Source organism: Aphis gossypii, unplaced genomic scaffold (assembly GCF_020184175.1).
Source record: "Aphis gossypii isolate Hap1 unplaced genomic scaffold, ASM2018417v2 Contig00404, whole genome shotgun sequence".
Lineage (NCBI taxonomy): Eukaryota > Metazoa > Arthropoda > Insecta > Hemiptera > Aphididae > Aphis > Aphis gossypii.
This window is the reverse complement of record NW_026083094.1, coordinates 2,579-23,228: the sequence shown is the minus strand read 5'-3', so window position 1 is coordinate 23,228 and position 20,650 is coordinate 2,579. Positions and strand designations below refer to the sequence as shown.

At 38.9% G+C, this 20,650-nt stretch overlaps 1 pseudogene; it reads left to right on the top strand.

The window, feature by feature from the left end:
• The first annotated feature begins 4,470 nt into the window (after nucleotides 1-4,470).
• Nucleotides 4,471-5,556, top strand: LOC126554031 (uncharacterized; annotated as a pseudogene).
• Nucleotides 5,557-20,650: the final 15,094 nt, after the last annotated feature.

Below are 20,650 nucleotides of genomic sequence, written 5' to 3'. Positions count from 1 at the left end.
CTGTGATAATCGTTTTTCAGTCGAAGATACATTTTTCTTAAGATTATCACTACTCAAATTTCCTTTAGTCTGTAAAATAAGTAATAAACACAACATTAAAACATTAAAATACATTAAAAAGATTAAAATTATTACCAATAATAGTAATACATTTTCATATATAATTTAGATATCAAAGCTACTATCCTGTACTTAAAATAATTTGTTTTAATAATAGTATACCTATACCTTATACAAGGATTTTCTTTTGGTCTCCAACATGCGAGGGGGATTGGGCACATCAAAGAGTGTTGGAATTGCATTTGATTTTAGTTTCTTTAAACCATCCAGACGATGCTGTTCGAATTGGTTTTCCTCAAAATGAATCTATTGAAATAAGCATAAGATATGACATTATTTTCTGATCTTATTATAGGTAAGGACTTCTTATAAGTATAATATAATATATTAATGTATGGAGTAAATTATAGAAGATGTATTATAACATAAATTATTATACCTACCTTAAACTAAAAAAACTTACTTCACACAACTCCGACGACTCTGTAGGTACCCATTTATCACGCAACAATTTTGAAGCCAAATTTTTCGCCTTGAAATATCTTTGGGAAATCGAAATAAACGAATACCTTTTCTTCGGGAATTCGAACAGTTTACAGCGTTACATCCGCCCATCTTATTTAGTTTCTTTTATTAACTTGGATCCACTCATAAAAATTAATTTCACTAGACTTAAGCAGTCAAGACTAACAAAAAGTCAAAAAATTATCTAATTTAAAAGCATTGACATTACATTTTTCATTATTTTTCCTATATTGATAAGTGATAACTGGTGAGTTGTGTCGCAAAATGGCGGGTGATTATACCTACTTCTATAGTGCCCTAACCAAGGTTTATAGATTTATAGATTATGGTATAATCTATAAACCTTGATGGCCTACGATAGTGTGATAACAGTGACGTCAACAATCAACATTATTATTTATCAATTTCGGTTATCGATTGTTTTGTTTGAGAATTGAATCAGTCCGCACATATTTACTTTTCTTTATTTGTTTTAAATATGGAAACTAAACATTTTAAAGCGGAAAAACTTAGTTTTGAGTACTCCGAAAAATGTGTACTTTTAGAGATCATCACTCGACACTTCAGTACAATTGATTCCAAAGACTGACAGGGTAAATATTAGACTAAAAAACCAGAAGTTGATAAATGTTGCAGGGTAATTTGCCGCAGCATCCTCAATTTGTCATGTAGACTCTCTGAGTTTAAAAACGCTGTGGGAGAACCTTAAGAGGAAGGATGAGGTGGCAATTGCTGCGCAAACGGATAACCTATATGACACAGGTACATACACTATGAACATATCGATGTAAACAAATGTGTCGTTTTTACAGGAGGAGGTAAACCAAAACAATTATAGCTGATCCTATAGTCAAAACAGTTGTGCTAAATCGACCATATGTTGAACCATTCTGTAACATGTATGATGACAACGCAAATTCTAAATTCTAAATCAAATAATCATAGGCAAGTTAATTTACTTATGAATACTATTATTATTTTAATAGCAGTTACAATGTTTATTAATATTTATATGTTAAACCTATAACTGATGACTTCTAAAATCAAATAAGCTAAAAAATTGTTTGGGCCTGAACAACATAGAAAATCAAGTTTGTAGTCTAGTACTTGGTCTTAGTTATTCTCCATAGGTTATCTTTTTCATATGAACATATAGGTATTTTGTTCTTTTTTAATAACTAATTCTTCTTACATATTAATAAATTATAAATTAAATAATTAAAACACTAAATGCCGTCCCACTTTAAAATATCAGACTGCGGACTGTCAGTTATGCATAAACAAATTAAATGCATGACTGGTGTGGTTACAAATTGTGTTTTAAAGCTATATCTGTTGACTGTGATCAAAAGACATACAAATTACTGTTTAGGTTTGACTCACTGTACGGGCCGGGAGCATATAATAATAATACGCGCGCCCGGTAACCCGGCGCTTCGCGCGCTGCACGCACACACCGACCGATTTGTGTAAATTGTGTGTATATAGGTATAGCACTCAACAGAAAGTGGCCAGGTTCGCCGAGCAAGACCTGTGAGTGCTAGTATGCGGTGGTGTGTGTACGTGTGTATATATGTGTGTGTGTACTTAAACTAACGAATAGGTAACTACAATAAATAATGGTAACTCAATTTAAATGGTAATAACGGCTATATAATTCAACAAAACTGTAATAATAATTTACGGCCCTTTTGGCCCAACAAGTAAAAAAAGGTATATATAAATTCGCGGCCCTTATGGCCAAACAAAATATAAAATATAATAAATAAACGGCCCTTATGGCGCGAGAAAATAATAATAAATATATAGTATGTATAAGCCCTTATGGCACAACAGAATATAAGTGTAATATAGCTTAATAGATACCAGTAATTATAATATTATACCAGCTATTCGAGCTGCAACTCTTAGTAAAAATATTGAAATAGACAGCCCCTTTGGCTCGTTATACTAATTAATAATTATAATAATAAATACAGAAATAAATAAATAGAACTCACGAATTGTCGGAGCACTGCTGGCCAGCTGCTACCTACACACTCAATAAAATTCACACACAACAATATAATTACAATAAATAAATACAATAAATAAATAAATAAATAGACGACGACAATTTTTGACACGGAATAAAATATAATAATAATCGAACAATGACGCGGCGATTTGCACACACGTAGATATAAAAATAAAGGGCATGAAAAATGGCGATTAGCGCCAGCACGTATTACAATAATAATAAAAAACAGCGAACTGTATAAGTATATAATATTACAATATTAATATAAACCAAAATCGTATTGGTATAGGCGATTATGCACGACGGACTATCTCAAGGCGACGGACGGAGAAAGACAAAAATTGCGGCGGCCGTGTTAAGCTACGCGGACCGGCGAACCGGCGGCAGCAGATAACGCGCCGATACCATTAGCATATTATATAATAATTCACAATACAATTAATAAAAATAAAACAATATAAATAAACAGTTAACAGTGCGTGAGTGTGTGTGTGTGTGTGTGTGTGTCGATCGGCGGCAGCGGCGCAAACACTCACCTTATATTAAAAGTACCTGAAATAAAATTAGTTTGATATCTAGTTTAAGAAACTTTTGGTGCTAATTTCGTCAAATGATTAGTTTTTTTTCCACATTAAATCTTAGAACCAATTTAAAATGTTGTAATAACAAATTGAGTTTTTGACAAAACCATGTTTTTTTTTTTCTTAACGCGTATAATATTACTTATTACGCTATCTGTTATAGCCTTTTCTAGTGCAGTCAAATCTCGATAACTGAATACTGAAATTTTTGTTTACCCTTTGAAGTCTATATAATATTATTTATATTATATTCTGTGTATAATAATGTCGTATAATACTCAAAAAATACATTTTTATTTCCTTTGAGATTTGAGTTATTAAGACAATACTGTACCAGAAATTTGTCATTATCATTATTTATCTTATTATGATTTAGCTAATGTTCTTAACAAGGTAATTTTTCTTAATAGTCAAGCTAATCAAAATTAGTAATTTAGTTATAATATTCATATGCAATTTGTAACGTGCTATTACTCTATAGTCTATATGTTGTATATAATTTTTCAATCCATTTTATCTATTTTTTTGTTTTATGTTACATCATTTTTGACACAATAAACAAAAGAAATCATTAATTGCATAATCAACAATTCTGTTTTCTTTAGGAATGCAATTAATGGCTATCCAGCGACAACACAGAGAACATGATACCCATTCTACATATTCATCATCCGGTTGACAACGATGCTTATCTGATTGCCAGTTACAGTATAAACATATATTTGTCATATCTTCAGAATTCTCTAAGAGATAAGTTTTTAAATATTCTCTGTGAAGGTTAGGATCAAACTCTAAACTGAACTTAGAACTGTCCATAATTTTAAATGCATAATATATAATATAAACTCCACAATTAAATGCATCTTCTTGTTTTGGAACGTTTTCAACAGGGCATGGAATAGGTGTTAATAAAGGACTTTGTTGTGTATCATCACCGTAGATAACATCTGATTTCAATATTTCAAATACCCTATTGAAACGACCTTTAGATATTCGACCATCTGTGTCATATGGATTAATCGGGTCCATGATATAACACTGTCTGACTTTGAAATTTATAAAGACTATAATCCAGTGAGAATTTTTAACTAACCATGGCAGAATAACCATACTATCCTTAGTGAAAGTAATTTTGTTATACTCTTCTCCAATTTCTTTTTTTTCCATCAGCCATGTCACATCATTGCATGATAAAATATGAGTGTTTTTTTAAATCCAGCTTAAAAGCATACGACAACAAACAAATATCTATAACAAAGTTACACAACCAATTTTTTCCATATAATGAATCAAAATCTGAGATGTGCAGATCGGTCATGATGTTACAATTTTTATCACTAGATAATAAATAACTATATTTTCCAACTAGATAGTCTTTATTTTTTGGCATCTTTATTCGTTTATAGTATGTCAAATCTTTAGGGAGCATATTTTGGTGAAAATCTTTAGATTGCACTGGTAGTTGAAACGGAGTTTTATAACTGCCAGGTGTCGAAATCGATTTCATTAAACAATTATCATCGAATGGCTTACTTAAATCATGTACAACCACGTCGTTGTTAAAAGGCTTATCAACAGTGAACCTAGTCTCATTGTCACATTTGATGACCACAATGCTTTCAATACCATCGACCACTTTGGGTGAAAGATTATTTTCATCAGCTACAGAGATCGAAGACCTTGGGATTTTTAACGACAAGGCTGTGAAAGGACGGTACTTAGTGGGTTGGAGATGTTTGTGTTGTTTCTCTTTTTTTCCTCAACTTTCTATTGCGTCCAAATGGTTATGGCTAGAAATTTCTGAGATTTTTCTTTTCCTATTCACTTTGGTATTTATCTGCCTAGATTCATTGTCAAAATCTAATGCACGCGTACAAGTTTTTTTTCTAATATTATACTTTATTTGTTTGTGAGCATTCATCACACGCTCTCTCATAAGTCTTAAAAACCGACCGCATTTCCACCTTCGGTCACCATCAAGTATGTCAACTTTTACAGTTTTAAACCAAGATTCAACGGTAGCATTACTCTGGCGGATTTCAATGCCATTGTTGAGTTTATTATTCATAATAGGTGTCCACAGTGCTAAGAAAGGTACACACTTGAATATAAACTCGTGTAAATATGATTCATCGTAATATTCATTGCTTATATTTTCATTATTTACAGAACAATGGGGCAAAACGCTAGATTTTACATGTTCTTTGATAGACTGAAATCTACAGTACATCATAGACTTATTTGTGTCGGATTCGCATAGAAATTTATTTATTTCATCTGAATAATCTTTGCCTTCGTTGTTTGATTCATTCAACAGTTGGTGGTTAACATTACACTTGTCTCTCATTGTATTAATAGCATTTTTAGTTTCTCCTGTACTACATGGAGACAACAATATTGATGAAAATATTTTAAACCAATTTTCAATATCCTCCAAACTCTTTGCATTAAACAGTAAACATATCCAATCGATAACATTATTTCTTTTCATCTTTTCTACAGTCTTATTGTGATTTGTCTCAGATTGAAAGTATGTATATACATGGTTTACTATGATTTTTGTGTAATGATTTACATAGATGTTAATGATAGTAACATTAGACCCATCAAAATTTTCAACCAATACTCTGTAACACCAGTTAAGATAATCAAATATGGAATTAAAACCATTCCATCCTATACACAATGCATGCATTTGTGCATAACTGAAATCTGTCACTATGTTTGTGAATACAGGTCAAGGCAGTTTGTGTTTCAAAACAAATGCTTTGAAAGCGTTCAACCATTGTGAAATTGCAACTATATCGTGTGCTGAACTAATCATCTCTACAACGGGACACGTTACACTCGAATTCCTAGGTAAAGGTACATTTACCACTAGAACATAGTAAAGTACTCTTTTGGTGTTCTTGTCAATTTTCCTGACCAATGTACCAGTTACATCCAAATAACCAGTTACTGATTTTTGATTTTTAATTAGTTTTTTTAGTATGTCCAACTGTTCTTTACTATAGCAGTGTACAGACGGTATACCTACATGCTGTACAAAGTTGCTTTCTTTATCGTTACACATCAATAGAATATCATGAAAATCATCTTTATCATAATCATCAGCAGTCAAGGCCTCTGATCTGATTTTTCTAATGACATCATCTGATTTAATACCTTGCAAATTGCCACAACTCAATTGAGTGGGTGATGCCAAGTCAAATCAACAACGGAAAACATATATATAAATACACAAGGTAATAATTAAATAGACGTTTACCCTGGACATAGAGCAAATGACAACAACATATTATTACAACATGAATAAACTAATCGTCGGTTAATCCGTGCTGTAGTCCGACAAATGAGCGGGTGGTCTTCTCTTCCGTACTGGCCTGGTGGTCGTAGCCCCGTCTTGTTCCTCGACCTCATGTAGGACATCTCGTACGGTTTCTTGTACTGCATCTTCGTCCTCCGCTTCGACTTCAGCTGGTACTTCGTCCTCATGCTCCCGAAATATCTTCCACGATTTCAGCTGGGATAGATGGGCGGTGGTGGCGTAGACTTCACGCCCGTCGCTGGCCACCTCGGCCACTCGGTAGGTGTCCCCAGGTAGCACTTCTATGACTTGTAAAGGTCTTACCCGGTATTTGGCCTGTAGCTTGGATGGCTGGTCCGGCTTAGGCTGGCGTAACATAACCACCACCTCACCAACGTCATATCTTACACCCTCGTGGTGACGCTGGTCGTAATATAGCTTCATGCGGTTCTGTCCGACGGTAATTGTGTCGCGGAGCCGTGTTTGTACTTCTTGCGGAGCGGTCCAAGCATTACAGGCTTGGTTGAGACTTCCTAAAGTGCCTCCCACGAACCGTGGGCGATAACCGTGGAGCGCCTCGAAAGGCTACAGTTCACTTGTCTTGTTAACGGCCGAGTTGAGATGTCGCTCTACCTTATCATCCCAATGCACCTGGTCTTCGGTCAAGATGCTTAACAGTGGTACGATGGTTCGGTTCACCCGTTCGACTTGCCCATTCGCCTGAGGGTGTTTAGTTGAGTTGAGTGTGTGTTTGATTCCTCTAGTGTCGCAAAAGGTTTTGAAGGCTTTACCCGTGAAGCACGTGCCACGGTCACTGATGATATACGATCCGGAATGCCGCGTGCTCTACAAAACTTGTCCAGTCGGTTCAGCACACTCGCGGTGTCCGTGGAACGGCAGGGATACAAGTGCGTGAATTTGGTTAGGTTGTCGACCAAAACGAACAGATATTTATTTCCGGTGGTACTCGTCTCAAAAGGTCCCAAGTGGTCGATATGTACGATCTCAAACGGACGGCGACCCGGCGGTATTGGGTGCAAGCGGCCGGGCTTTTTTCCCAGCCGGCATTTTGTGCACTAGACAATCTAGGCACATCTGTATATGCTGTTTCACATAACGCTTGTGAGCTTTCAGCCTTTTTAGGGGCTTACTGACCACCCATCACATAAGAGGAACACTTATGTGATGACTCATAGACCGTACCGCGTGGTGTCTTGTGGACACATCGGTAGAGTCTATGGACTTTAAACAAACTTAACGTTGAAATAAACAAAAAATAAAATAATAAAATTAAGTCTAGAGAAACCTTATGAAATAATAAGAGAAAGTTAAGGTAATAGATATAAATATATATTGTACATGAGATACTCAACATGAGAATAAATAATATTAACAATAAAAATAATTTAAAAATGGAGCAATAGTTAAATGGCAAAAATGGCAATACAGATATAATATATAAAGCATTACAAAAATACATAATATAGTTGTCACATGGCAAATGTATAAAATATATAAGTGTACAGTTTTTTATTAAATGACAAATTGATGAAAATACATATGACAAAATAATAAGTTAGAAAGAAAGAAAGAAAGAAATGAAATAAATAAATATGTATTTGAAAAGACAGTGGATTGGGGTGATAAATGAAGATAGAATAATACTAATATGGGCTACGGCTCCGAAATTCCGTTACCGAGCTTATTATGTTAATTACAAAGAAATGGGAATAATATTTAATATAAAATATATATTAAGACAGACCCACGGCTCCGGGAGAACGGTTACCGGGGTATAGAGATTTAGAAAAAAGAGACATGAGATATAAGAAAACGGCATGGTAAAGTAGATAGACATTATTTTTTATAATATATTATGTATTAAGAAAGACCCACGGCTCTGTGAGAACGGTTACCGGGGTATAGAGATTTAGAAAAAAGAGAAATGAGATATAAGAAAAACGGTATGGTAAAATGGATAGACATTAAAAAAGGGGGGTCTTTTGGGGAAAATTGATACGTTACGACGACTGAAAGCTTGAGGTGTTGATGACGATCTCGACGTGATGGAGAACCGTTGTGAATGTGGTGGCTTCGCCCGCCACGGGCCTGCAGATGTAGTTAGCCCATCATGTTGTAACTGACAAAACGTTAAACAAAATGATAGAGAAAAAGAAAAATAGAAAGAAAAACGTTGATCAACCACGTGGGTGAAACGATAAATGAATTGTTGAAAGCGGTGTCCAAGAGTAGTGAGTAGTGACCAAGTGGACGGTTTTTGACAAAATTCGCAGAGACGGAGATCGTGATGGACGTAGTCGGTGAATTTTGGTGTCTTGCAGTGTCGTCCTGAGGTGGGAAAATACAATAATTTGGGTGTCCAGGTATGCCCTGCTGACGCATACCGACGGCGCGGCAAAGCCAACGACGGTGGTGGAGTCAGACCGACAGCGACAACCGAACACTGGGTAGGAGAGCGGGGAAACATTATTACATAACCGTTAGGATGTTGTTTATAGTTACGCGATAAGGAAATGGCCTAAAATGCTGTGACGTTACACGCTGCATACTCGGGAACCAATAATTGTCCATGATTTTCGCAACAGTTCGGTCCAGTGCGTAGTGGCCTCCGTAGTCATGCTCGCCGATGATTATCCCCTTCCTCATAGAACGCGGCACAACTAGCAGCAACCGTCCGGAGTATCTACGGTATAGAACTCCATCGTTTAGTTCATAATGTTCCACAGTTCGCTTCTCGTGCTCGGTGAGGGGACGTGTGCCCAACATCAGTCAGATTTGATCTTTCGTCGCCGCATCTCCTTGTTGCATGAACCGTACTCTTTCGGTTGCCGTCGTAGCAACGAATACGTCGAGGCGAGCGGAGAGCTCCTCGTTTACGGACAAAACTTCTCCTGCGGGTGACGTCGAAGTGACTCGACTTAACGCGTCTACGTTCGACATGCGACTGCCAGGTCGAAATTTTACGTCGAAGTCAAATTCTTGTAAAATCTCGAATCAGCGCGCAATTTGCGTCTTGACTGTCTTGCGTATATTGAGATAGACCAATGACTGGCAGTCGGTGACCACCGTGAAACGGATTCCGAGGAGATACGGGCGGAGTCTGTTCAATGACCAGATGACTGCGAAAAGTTCCAATCGGCTACTATGGTATTTCGACTCGGCTTCGGTAGTTTTTTTTGCTGACCGCATAAACCATATGTAACTTGGTGCTCGAAGGTCCCTGCAACAGTATTCCTGATAACACCACCACGCTCGCGTCAGTATGTACTTACTTGACTTCCGCTTTCGGATCAAACATACGTACTATGGGTGCACTACACAACCGATCGCGGAATGTCACGAAAGACATCTCTCGTGCTTCGGTCCACTCGTACAGCGTATCCTTATTAGTAAGTTACGTTAATGGGGTGGCTAAACTCGCATAATTTACTATAAAGCGTCGAAAATATCCTGCCAGACCCAAAAAATGGCGTACTTCGTGTACGTAGCGGGAAAGTCTTGATTGCGTGAACCTTTGGTACCGGTAGCCAAACACAAAGATGTAATACTTCTGCTCAATCACCAAAAGAATATTATCGTCGAGTTTTATATATTCAATTACTTGAAAGCATTTCAGAAAACTTGCAGTCACGTTTCCTTAATGCGAAAACTAAAACCACATTTAAATTGATGCTGCTTATACCATCCAATATTTTAAATATATAAAATGACAAAAAACAAAAACTTCTTCAGGCCATAACCAATAACTATGCATACTTGAATATTAATATTTTAGAATTTCAAGGAGAAATAGAACTGTGGAAAACCAAATGGATTGAAAGTAAAAAATGAATGTAAGTATTTGATTTATATTTGTCTTTATAATAATATGTTATAAGTATATGTTTATACTAATAGTAATTAATACAATTTTAGGTAAAACAATTCCTGAAAACGTAATAATCAATTATGCAATGTAATCATATATTATTTTCCGGTATCAGAAAAATATTGATAATATTAGCTACTTTGCCAGTAAGTGTAGCTTTCGCCGAGAGTTGTTTTTCGACGTTACGCAGGTACTTATTTTATGTTTTAAATTAAATAATTTACAAATAATAATTTATTAATTTACGTAAGTTACATAAGTCTTGATTTTTTCTACTCTTTTATTTGCTTTAATTTACGTTTTATTTGCTTTATATAAACATGCTTCATGATTTAATGCTTATTAGATTAAAAATACGGTAGAGTCAAATTGGACAGCAAAGATTGACTGGTTAGGCACTGTTATATGTACATCGCGATATAGAATTAGATGCATGACAAATAATAAATCGGTTTGCAGAACACAAACGCTTTAATGAATTTATTTTATAGAATAATAATAAATTATTATTAATTGGTACTTAATTAAAAGATTATGATTCGATTTTTTTATTATTATTATTAACTAAACATTATATGTATATTTGTAACATTGTTTTTACATATAAATAATTTGTACGTATAAAATTTTCAGATTAAAATGAATTGACCAGCGAGTTGAGTTGAGTTGAGCCGTTACTATTTTTACATATAAATTATAAATTATTAATAAATTGGTTTTGCTTATATTCTTGGTTTATTTTTAAAATTGTATCAATAAGTCGCCCCCCCCCCTTGAATATAGGGCCAGAGACGCCCTTGTTGTGGCGGCTGTTGTGGCGGCTGCTGTGGTGGCTGTTGGGCCACTGGCCCGACAACAGGCTGTGGTTGTGGCGGTGGCCAGTAGGGCTGGAAACGGCCCCTTTGATCATGCACGTCGGGTAGCTGCTCGCCGTGGTTGCCCACGTCCGGGTGGTCCCGCCCCTGACCTTGCCTCGGCTTGGGAGTTGTTCTCCCGAACGGAGCATCGTCCCTCCGCAAATCCCCGTTCGAATAGGGCCCAGGTGGTCGGGCTGGCCCGTATTCGACCAAACGAGGTGATGGTCGCCCGTTCCGCCGTCTAACAACCCACCACGTCGTTAGGCCCGTCTCCGGACAGCCTTCGGGCGTCCCGCAGCAGTTGGGCTGCTATTGATCGAAGCTTTTCGACATGGGCAGTCAGAGTTCCACGGGATGGGCGGTTGTTCCGGTTTGGTGCTGCCATCTGAAAATAAACATGGTTAGTTAGTGTTCTCGGACGGTCCTACAGCTCGCTTCATCGCTGAGACATGTAACTTAGTAGGGTGTTTACCCTCCGTCAAGAACACTCCGGTTTCTAGTGGTTTACCCAACTTAACCGGACCTAACCATTTAAGGGCAAATCCCGCGTGAAAACGCTTCTCCACACTTGACTGCGGATGCGCTTTGTAGTATACCCAATCCCCAACAACAGATTGCTTCTTCCCGGGGATTCTGGGGGTATATGGGTACTGGGAGCTTTGGGGCCGGCTACCACCGGGTAACCCCCATCCACCACAGGAGCATCATCAAGTTCTACCGGAGAATCTTTGATTTCTACCGGAGGGTTCCGCACTGCTCCGGATAACTCCTGACCATTTTTTCCCGCGTCCGAAGATCCTTCGGCCAGCTCGAGCTGCCAATCTCTAGGGGACTTGATCTCCCGGCCAAACATCAATTTGGCCGGTGACTGTCCGGTGTTTCGGTTTTCTCTATTTCTTACGGAGAACAAGACGTGTGGCAGGTAGACATCCCACAGATGATGAGGCTTATCAACAAGTAAGGTTCGTAACCCTTTCTTCAACTCTTGATTTTGTCTTTCTACCGGGTTGGCATGTGGGTGGTATATTGGAGTCGTCCAACCTTCCACTCCCCACTTCTTGAATGCCTCTTCAATTGCCTTGGACACGAACTGCGGGCCATTATCTGACAATAATGCCCTCGGGTATCCGAACCGTGGGTACAACTCCTGTTCGAATGTATCCACAATCGATTTGGTCATCGCCTTTCCTAAGAGGTAGGCCTCTACCCAGCGACTATTATAGTCAGATACTACCAAAATCGTCGTCTTACCCCGCTGCGTCCGTGGGTATGGACCCATAAGATCGATGCCTAGCACCTCCCAAGGTTCACATGGGACTCTGGTGCACATCCGATCTTCAGGTTTGCAATTCAGTGGTTTTACTCGTGCACAGACGTCGCATGCCCGCACGTAATTATGCACTGCTTCAGGCATACCGGCCCAGAAGAAACGACTCTTTATGCTTCGGTACGTTTCTTTCCACCCTGGGTGATTCGCTGTATTGTGGTCGTGAAACTTTTGCAGCAAAATTTGGGCCTTGTCAGCTGGGACGACCACCCCCTCTTCTCCATTCGCGATGGATCAAGGGTGGCGGTGCAACACCTTGTCCCGGATGACTTACAACTTCGGCAGACGCCTGAACCTTGCACCGTTTTAACCTACCGTATATTCGGGTCGTTCTGTTGCCACTCTCGGACATCTTGCAATGTGACGTTTCCGTCATCCCTCCACACTGGGTGACACCCGCACCGGATCTTCCGGACACGCCTGACAGATCACCGAAGACTCCGGAAGTTTCTCCGGACACTACTGGCCGAATCACAGGGGGGTCGTGGATATTATTCTTCAACGATTCTTCGTCCACTGTACTTGGTCCTGCCGGACAACGTGATAGCGTGTCAGCTGCTTCGTTTTCTACTCCGGGCACATGCCGGAATTCGAAATCGAAAGCCCGAGTTGTAACACCCATCGCGTTAGTTTGCTGTTAGTACAGCGAGCTTGCTGTAACCATCGGAGTGCCGCGTTAATTGTAAATAACATAAACTTAACAGACTCAAGATACGGCTTGAACCTGTCAACTGCCCAAACTATGGTTAGACATTTGCGTTCGACTGCCCTGTATCTGAGTATCTTCCCTGAGCTAGATTGAGTTTTTTTCTGGCGTAGGATATGATTTTTCAATCGCCACTCTCCCTCCGCTGGAAAAGCACGGCACCAACTCCGACTTCGCTTGCATCAGTCTGTAAATTGAATGGCTTACCTTGAAAAGGAGGGCAGAGCCGTGGTGCGGACACCAAAGACTCCTTCAACTTCCGGAACGCCTCTTGCTCAATATCTGACTAACGCCATTTGGTCCCTTTGGCCAACAGACTCGTGAGTGGTGCTGTGATCTCGGCATAGTGTGGCACGAACTGGCTGTACCATTCACACACGCAACACGTCTTTTGTCTTTTTTGGAACCGGTAATTCTTGAATCGCCGCTAGTTTTTCTGGTTCACGGTCTATTCCTTCACCGTCCACGATGTGACCTAGGAATTTGATCTGTTCCACCCTGAATGTACATTTTTTGGTTGGCACGTCAGACCGTAAGACTGGAGTCACTCCAAGACTCTTTGCAAGTGGTTTAGATGTTGATCGGAACTCTCAGAGTACACCACAATATCATCCAAATTAACCAGTACACATTTACCAACTAACCCACGGAAGACTTCACTTACCAAGCGACAGAAAGTGGCGAGGGCATTCTTAAGTCCAAAAGGCATTACTCTAAACTGGAATAATCCTCTTTGGGTCCTGAATGCCGTAAATGAACGTGTCTCTGGGGAGAGACCCACTTGCCAATATCCTGATTTCAAATCCATGGTGCTGTAAATCTTCGCTCCACCCATTCCTCGGACCATGTCATGGAGGTCCGGCATCGGGTGAGCGTCTGACTCCGTCTGCATGTTCAGACGGCGATAGTCTACACAAAATCTGCGTGAACCATCCTTTTTCTTCACGAGTACTACTAGCGCAGCCCATAGGGATACACTAAGTTCCACAAAACCTTGTTCTTTCATGTATCGCACCATCTCGGCAATCATCCCGTTCTTTTCTTGGGAGTACCCGTAAGCGTTTAGAGCCACCAGATTTGGATCCTTGAGGCGGATCTGGTGCTCTATCACCCGAGTTCTGACTGCCTCTCTGGAGAAAACCTTCGGATATTGGCATGGGACTTTTTTGATCCTTCGGGTATATCTGCGGTCGTTAAGTCCACTCCTACGGTGACCGGAGGTACTGGATTTCTTCAACTTATGGAAACACGTCTTTCTTTCCCCAGGTGAATTATGTAACCATTATAGTCCCAAGCGACTTGTTGCTCCACGAGGAAATCATGGCTCAGGAAGAAATCTCCAATGAGGTCCTCTAACACTGCTGCCCTGAAGCTTACCTCCAGATCCACTATCCGGGTCCGAAATTCGGAAAACTCCGTAATTCCTCGGGTCCAACCGTCCGCCATCCGGACAATCTCCGGTTCTTAGGTAAAACTTCGGCCAAACTTCTTTGCCAACCACGGTTTGACATAAGTCCTCGCCGCTTGCGCGTCCAATAGCGCTACTACTGCCCCAAATGCAAACTCAAGTTCTATGGCCGGTACCACAATATCCGATACCCTAGTTTTCTCCGTTGACACCGTTGCAATGGCTGGATACTCAAACGCTTTAGTCCGCAGATCCGAAAAGCGTTGCCGCAACTCAAACTTTGAGTCCGTATCTGAGTCTCTCCTTTTGAAAATTTTCCGTGGATAAGGAAGTATTTCTTCGGGAAAATCTTCGGATGTGACCGGACAAATTAGCAACTGCTGTGTTAACTTTTCTTGTTCCGCATCACATTTTATTGGAAGGATAACTCACCTCGGTGATATCTTCACATTTGTCCGAAACATTTTCAATCCTTAATGATTTTCTCGACCTGTTGTCCAGCTGGTCGGAACCCGTTTCAATCACCGAACCATTTACCCGGTCTATTGTCACAAACTGTGGTTCCTTTACCGGAAAGTCGTTTTCAATGGGTTGTGATTTCGAAGATTTCTCCGGTGTTTCTCCGGAGGCTCAATGGTTTTCACCGGACAAATCCTCACTCCGGAGGTCATCTTCGGGTGATAAAGTTTTTCTCTGAAGGAATCCTGTTCTTACCGGATTTCACCGGTTTAGAACCCTTTTGGTCCGATTTTTTCGGGTCCTTTCCCGAGTCTCCGGTCCATAATGCTCCGAAGTTCCATTTCATCGGGTCAGTTCTTGTAATTTGTGGTTTCTGTACCGAAACGTTACTCACTGACCGAGTTGAACTTCGTTGCTAACCACTCTTCGGACGACTCGTGACTTTCCCCCCGGTTACTTCCTGGCCGGCCGGGACTCGGCGGTCCCGCCGGTCGTTCTGGCGTTTCCCGACTCCGACTTTCTTTTCGGACATGCAGCTTGCCAGTGGTCTTGACTACCACATACTCTGCATCCTGCACCCGAAGATAGTCGTTCACACGGATTAGGAACCTGGGATTTGCTAGCATGATCAGCTTTTCTTCTATCCCGCCATTTTAATTTTGGTGGTCCGCTGGTTCTCTCTCTCGCCTTATTCGATACTACGGCTTTACTACCATCTAAAATGTGTGAAAGCGCACGTTGTTCACTGAACGATTTCAGCCGTTCAATACGTGCATGAATTCTAAATTCATCACGTATGAGCCCAACTACTGTCTTCACTACCGCTTCTTCAGTCAGACCAAGATTTAACTTCCGATACAACTGGTACCTGTGAAGGACATACCCTCCCAGTGTTTCGGCTTTGATTTGAGCGGTACTTAACAGTTTCGATTGTAGGCTCGACTGTAATTCGTCCCTGTTAAACTTTTCCAAAAGCTCAAACTTGAACTCTTGCCATAAGTCTAACGCCCTCACGGTTCCCCACCATGTACCTGCCTGTGCCTTTATCTGAGGGGCCAACACGGTCACCCATCGAGCTATGTTGATATCAGTTCATTCAAGTATTGCTTCGGCCTGGAGCAAAAACCGCACCGGGTCTTCCTCCCTCTTGCCAGCAAACTCTGGTATCGACGCACGGGCCATATTCAACTCGTTTTGAGGAATGACCTATCCGCAAAGTGAACACGTTTTCCACCGGAAAGATTACTCCGTAACGCTTCCCCATCACTTCTCCCGAACATTTCACCGGACACCCCAGACAAATCACCGAAGACACCGGACACTCCGGACCGGTTACCGGAAACTCCGGATACATCCCGATTTCTCGGGTTTTCCCCGGCCAATCTGCTCCGTATGTTCGCCCAACGGCTCTCAAAACTCACACCTTGAATTTTGACCGGAAGATTTTGATTTCTGCCCGGGCAATTTTAATTTTCTCCATACAAAATGCTGGAGGAGGGTTTGGTGGAAATCCAACGGCATGCACAACTTGCTTGCGCCACCCTTTCGGTCGACCTAAGCTTTTCTTCGGCTAACTCCCGCTCCAAGCGTTCCACGCTCTCGCTGAGAGTAGCGATTGCTATTTGCTGCTTGTCGACCGTTGTTTCCAACCCCTCCAGCCTATCTAACATCTGCTCCATGAACTGACTTATCAAACTTTTTTCAGAGTTGACCTCATCCTCCTCATCTTGAGTCTCCGATGCTTTTTCTTCCAGTACCTGGGCTGACGTCTCGTCAGTTACCCCAAACCTTACTGAACTTGGATTCATGTTTTCCTTAAACCTAATATACTCCTCTAATGCTAGGTGTTAGAGCCGAAATGGCAATTCTATATTTTTATTGTTTTATTGTTTTTATTGTTGTTAATATTATCATATTTTTTCTTATCAAACATCGTTGCAGCGCGGTCGACGATGGTGACAGTTTTTAGTGTGCTGACCACCCAGTGTATGTGTGATAAATTTTATTATTCAGTGGTATTGTCACATAATGTCGTTCATTTTCTTATTATAGTGTTGGCGATACTGGCATTCTTCGTGTTTTAAATCTCCGTCGTAAAATCACCGTTTTTGCCGTTATGTTCGTTTTCTGACTTTGCGCTGTCATGTTCTCGTCAATTCAAATGGTTATCGTCTTGTGTTGTTCCTGTTAAGAACCACGTTTTATTTCTTTATCATTAAATCTCTAGTAAATATCATTCACACGACAGTTGGTTTCTCATATTAAATTATTTCCTCTTTATAGGTTGTATTGCTCAGTCGTTGTGTTATTGTCATCTACTCGTTTTTTCCGTTGTCACATTTTATGCAACTGCAGGCATCTTGTTTTGTGTTTGGTTCTACGTTGTCTGTGTTGTGATAAGTTCTATTAGTCACATGTGTGCGGGTTGTATTACCTTATAGTTATTATTTTACGTCCCTGGCACTGTCGCGTGGGATAAAATCCGCTACTTAACTTATCACCAGTGAGTTTTGTGTATTTATTATAGGTCGACGGGCCTATTTATTATAACTATAATTATACTATTAATATAAGAATGTAAATGAAAATATTATGCTGTAGTTAAATTATCATTTATATGCTACCTATACAGTTTGTCAATAATTCATATTATGTAACAATAAAGAATAAATTGTTATCAACTCACAAGTGTTGTCAATAATATAGTTCTTACACGGATAGCAGCACCTTGTGTTGCCTATCCATTAAGCCGCTAAAACATTTATCTATTAATATTGTAGATTGCTGAAGGCGAGCCAACACTAGGAGTTTATCGGCCTTGGACCCCCCGGTCTCAATACCAGGTTTCGATAATTCCCGGTTAATATCGACAATATTTAACTCAACAATACATTTGCTAGCCATTGTGGTGATTAAATTTACTTGCTATTATCTACCTAATTAAATTACGATTGATACGAGATTAACGTAAATCGGATGAACGGTGGTAAAGTTACTTACTTTCCAACCTATAAATAGCAAAAATCTAATTTAGCACTGTAGGAATGACACTAAATTACGCAACTTCTACCAAAATTTAACACCTTACGTTAAATAAGTACTTATATTCTATTTAATAATATTAATACGAATAACTAATTAGGAACCAGTATGATCTGGACACCTACGTAAGTTCTTTTAACCCGATGTGTGTTAATTTACTTTAATTTTATGTAAAATTAATTTTATTAAAATTAGCACTTACCTTACTACCCTACCGACTGCGCCAATGTAGGTGTCTCGACGAGGGTATATCAAACATGACGCGTTTTCTGGTATATGACGGCACTTTATTATAACAATTTACAATAATTAATAGTACATTAATTACGTTCGGCGACCGTAGATCAAACTAGACTGCCAACCGACCCCATGACTGGACCGGTCGCGGGTCTCGCTCTCGCGAACTTAGATAAGCAGTCACGGTCGTTGCGATAACGACCACGAAAACCTGCTAAGCTGAAAATTAAATTCAAAGAATTCAATAGCAACAAAAATGCATTAAAAATTAATCAAACACTCAAGAAATAATATGAAAAAATATCAAACATCAACAAACATAATAAACAAAAATAGTTAAAATATAATTCTCACATGAACAGTCCAATACAACTAAACATAAGATAGACGATAATCCAATGGACTTCTCGTAAAGTGTAAGTATATTTCAATTATAATTGCACTTGAAATAAATCATTATTAATAATTTTTGGAAGCCGTCAAACTATGGTGGCTAATATTAATAAGTACAACAAAGTAATTACAAAACCATGAACAAAACCAAAGCTTTCGAATATGTAGGTTAAATCGTGCAACTCCGACGGGAAAACGACGAAAAAAATTTAAAACCGCGGACGGACGCCCGTCACGCGTACTACAGAAAACAGTCACCTGGCGACTTCAGCCTGTTTACCATATTGTGATGGAAAAGTGCTTTTAACTCTAAAATCATTATCATTGCGCTATCTTGTGGTTGGCGGACGTAAGAAGAAGGTTGGAAACGTTTTGCGCCCGTTATACACTTTAAAGCAACCCAGTATACGGGGTTTCTTATCACTAATCGACCGAAAAATAGTCACCTAGTTTTAGTCACCCAACTTCACACTCGTCCGTAGCTCGGGAGTATAATTAATGGTACTCAGGATACAAATAAATGTGGATTGATCCAAATACTTATAAATATATCAAGTTTATTCTTACTTACTAAAAACGTTTACGAGCTGTTGGGCAGTCTCAGAGTTCGTGTTCGCTGGTGTTAATCATGGAGAACTGTCTGTCTCTTACATATTCATATTTAGCCGTAGATTTACAATAGTTAAATATGAGACAGCACCGAAAGGCTTAATGTATATTCAGCATAATATATTTTACATGTTTTGGTTTAAGATACATATATATTATATATATATTATATATATATATATATATATATATATATTATATATATATATATATATATATATATATGTACCTATGTATACTGTATAATATATAATATGTACCTACAGTTGCATATTATTATGTTTATAAATAATATGTGACAATCGTTACACATGTATAAGAATAATATTGTGTAAAATATATTGTAACCTATTATAATATTAACTTATAAATAAATAAACCGGACTTTTGTTTGGCGATTCATCATGTATACCTTATACATTTTTACATGCCATTATGCCAATGACATACAAATCATGAAGTAGGACAAACATTAATTTGCTAATAAAACATTTTTAAACATATTTAAAGTTTTTTGTTGATGTTATCGTTAACGAATACAATACAGTGCGATAGAAACGCTCTAGTACTCTTTAACACGACCCATGGTCGAACTGGTCGAAGACACGTTTTTTAAAAAAAAATAATGTAAACAGAGTATTGTACATCGTCAATTAATGAATAATGTGATTCGAAACTGACATCTAAAAAAAATGTTCTCCCTTACGCGATGTAGTACTACAAACACTTTATATGAATTTAATTAAAATAAAATCAAAAAATCAAAAAATTACTTGAAAAAAAATGCAAAAAATAAGAAGGAAACGGGCGGCCATGCTAATCAAAGCGCCGCCGTTGGATGCGCCATAGGCAACACCAGGGTTCGACAAACCTGCTTATCCTATCATGGGATCCTAACGACTTATCCTATCGACTACAGTTTGAATTGAAGACTAATGCCGAATCTCGAGCACTTAAACCATTTCTAGGCTGCGACAAATTTTCCGTTTAGTTGAGTTTTAATGATTAGATTCGTATAATTCGTGTGCAATAAAGCTTAATTATTCTTATTAGTTGTATATTTAATATAACGTTTCTCAAAGCAACGTACAACTTGAAATACTCATACCTATAAGTATTTTTATAATATATAAATCATGTACACGAACATTGTACTGTTTTGTGAAATGCCGTCTAGAAACACTTTTATGTTATACAAAACAACCAGTGGCGTATTTTGGATGATTTTTC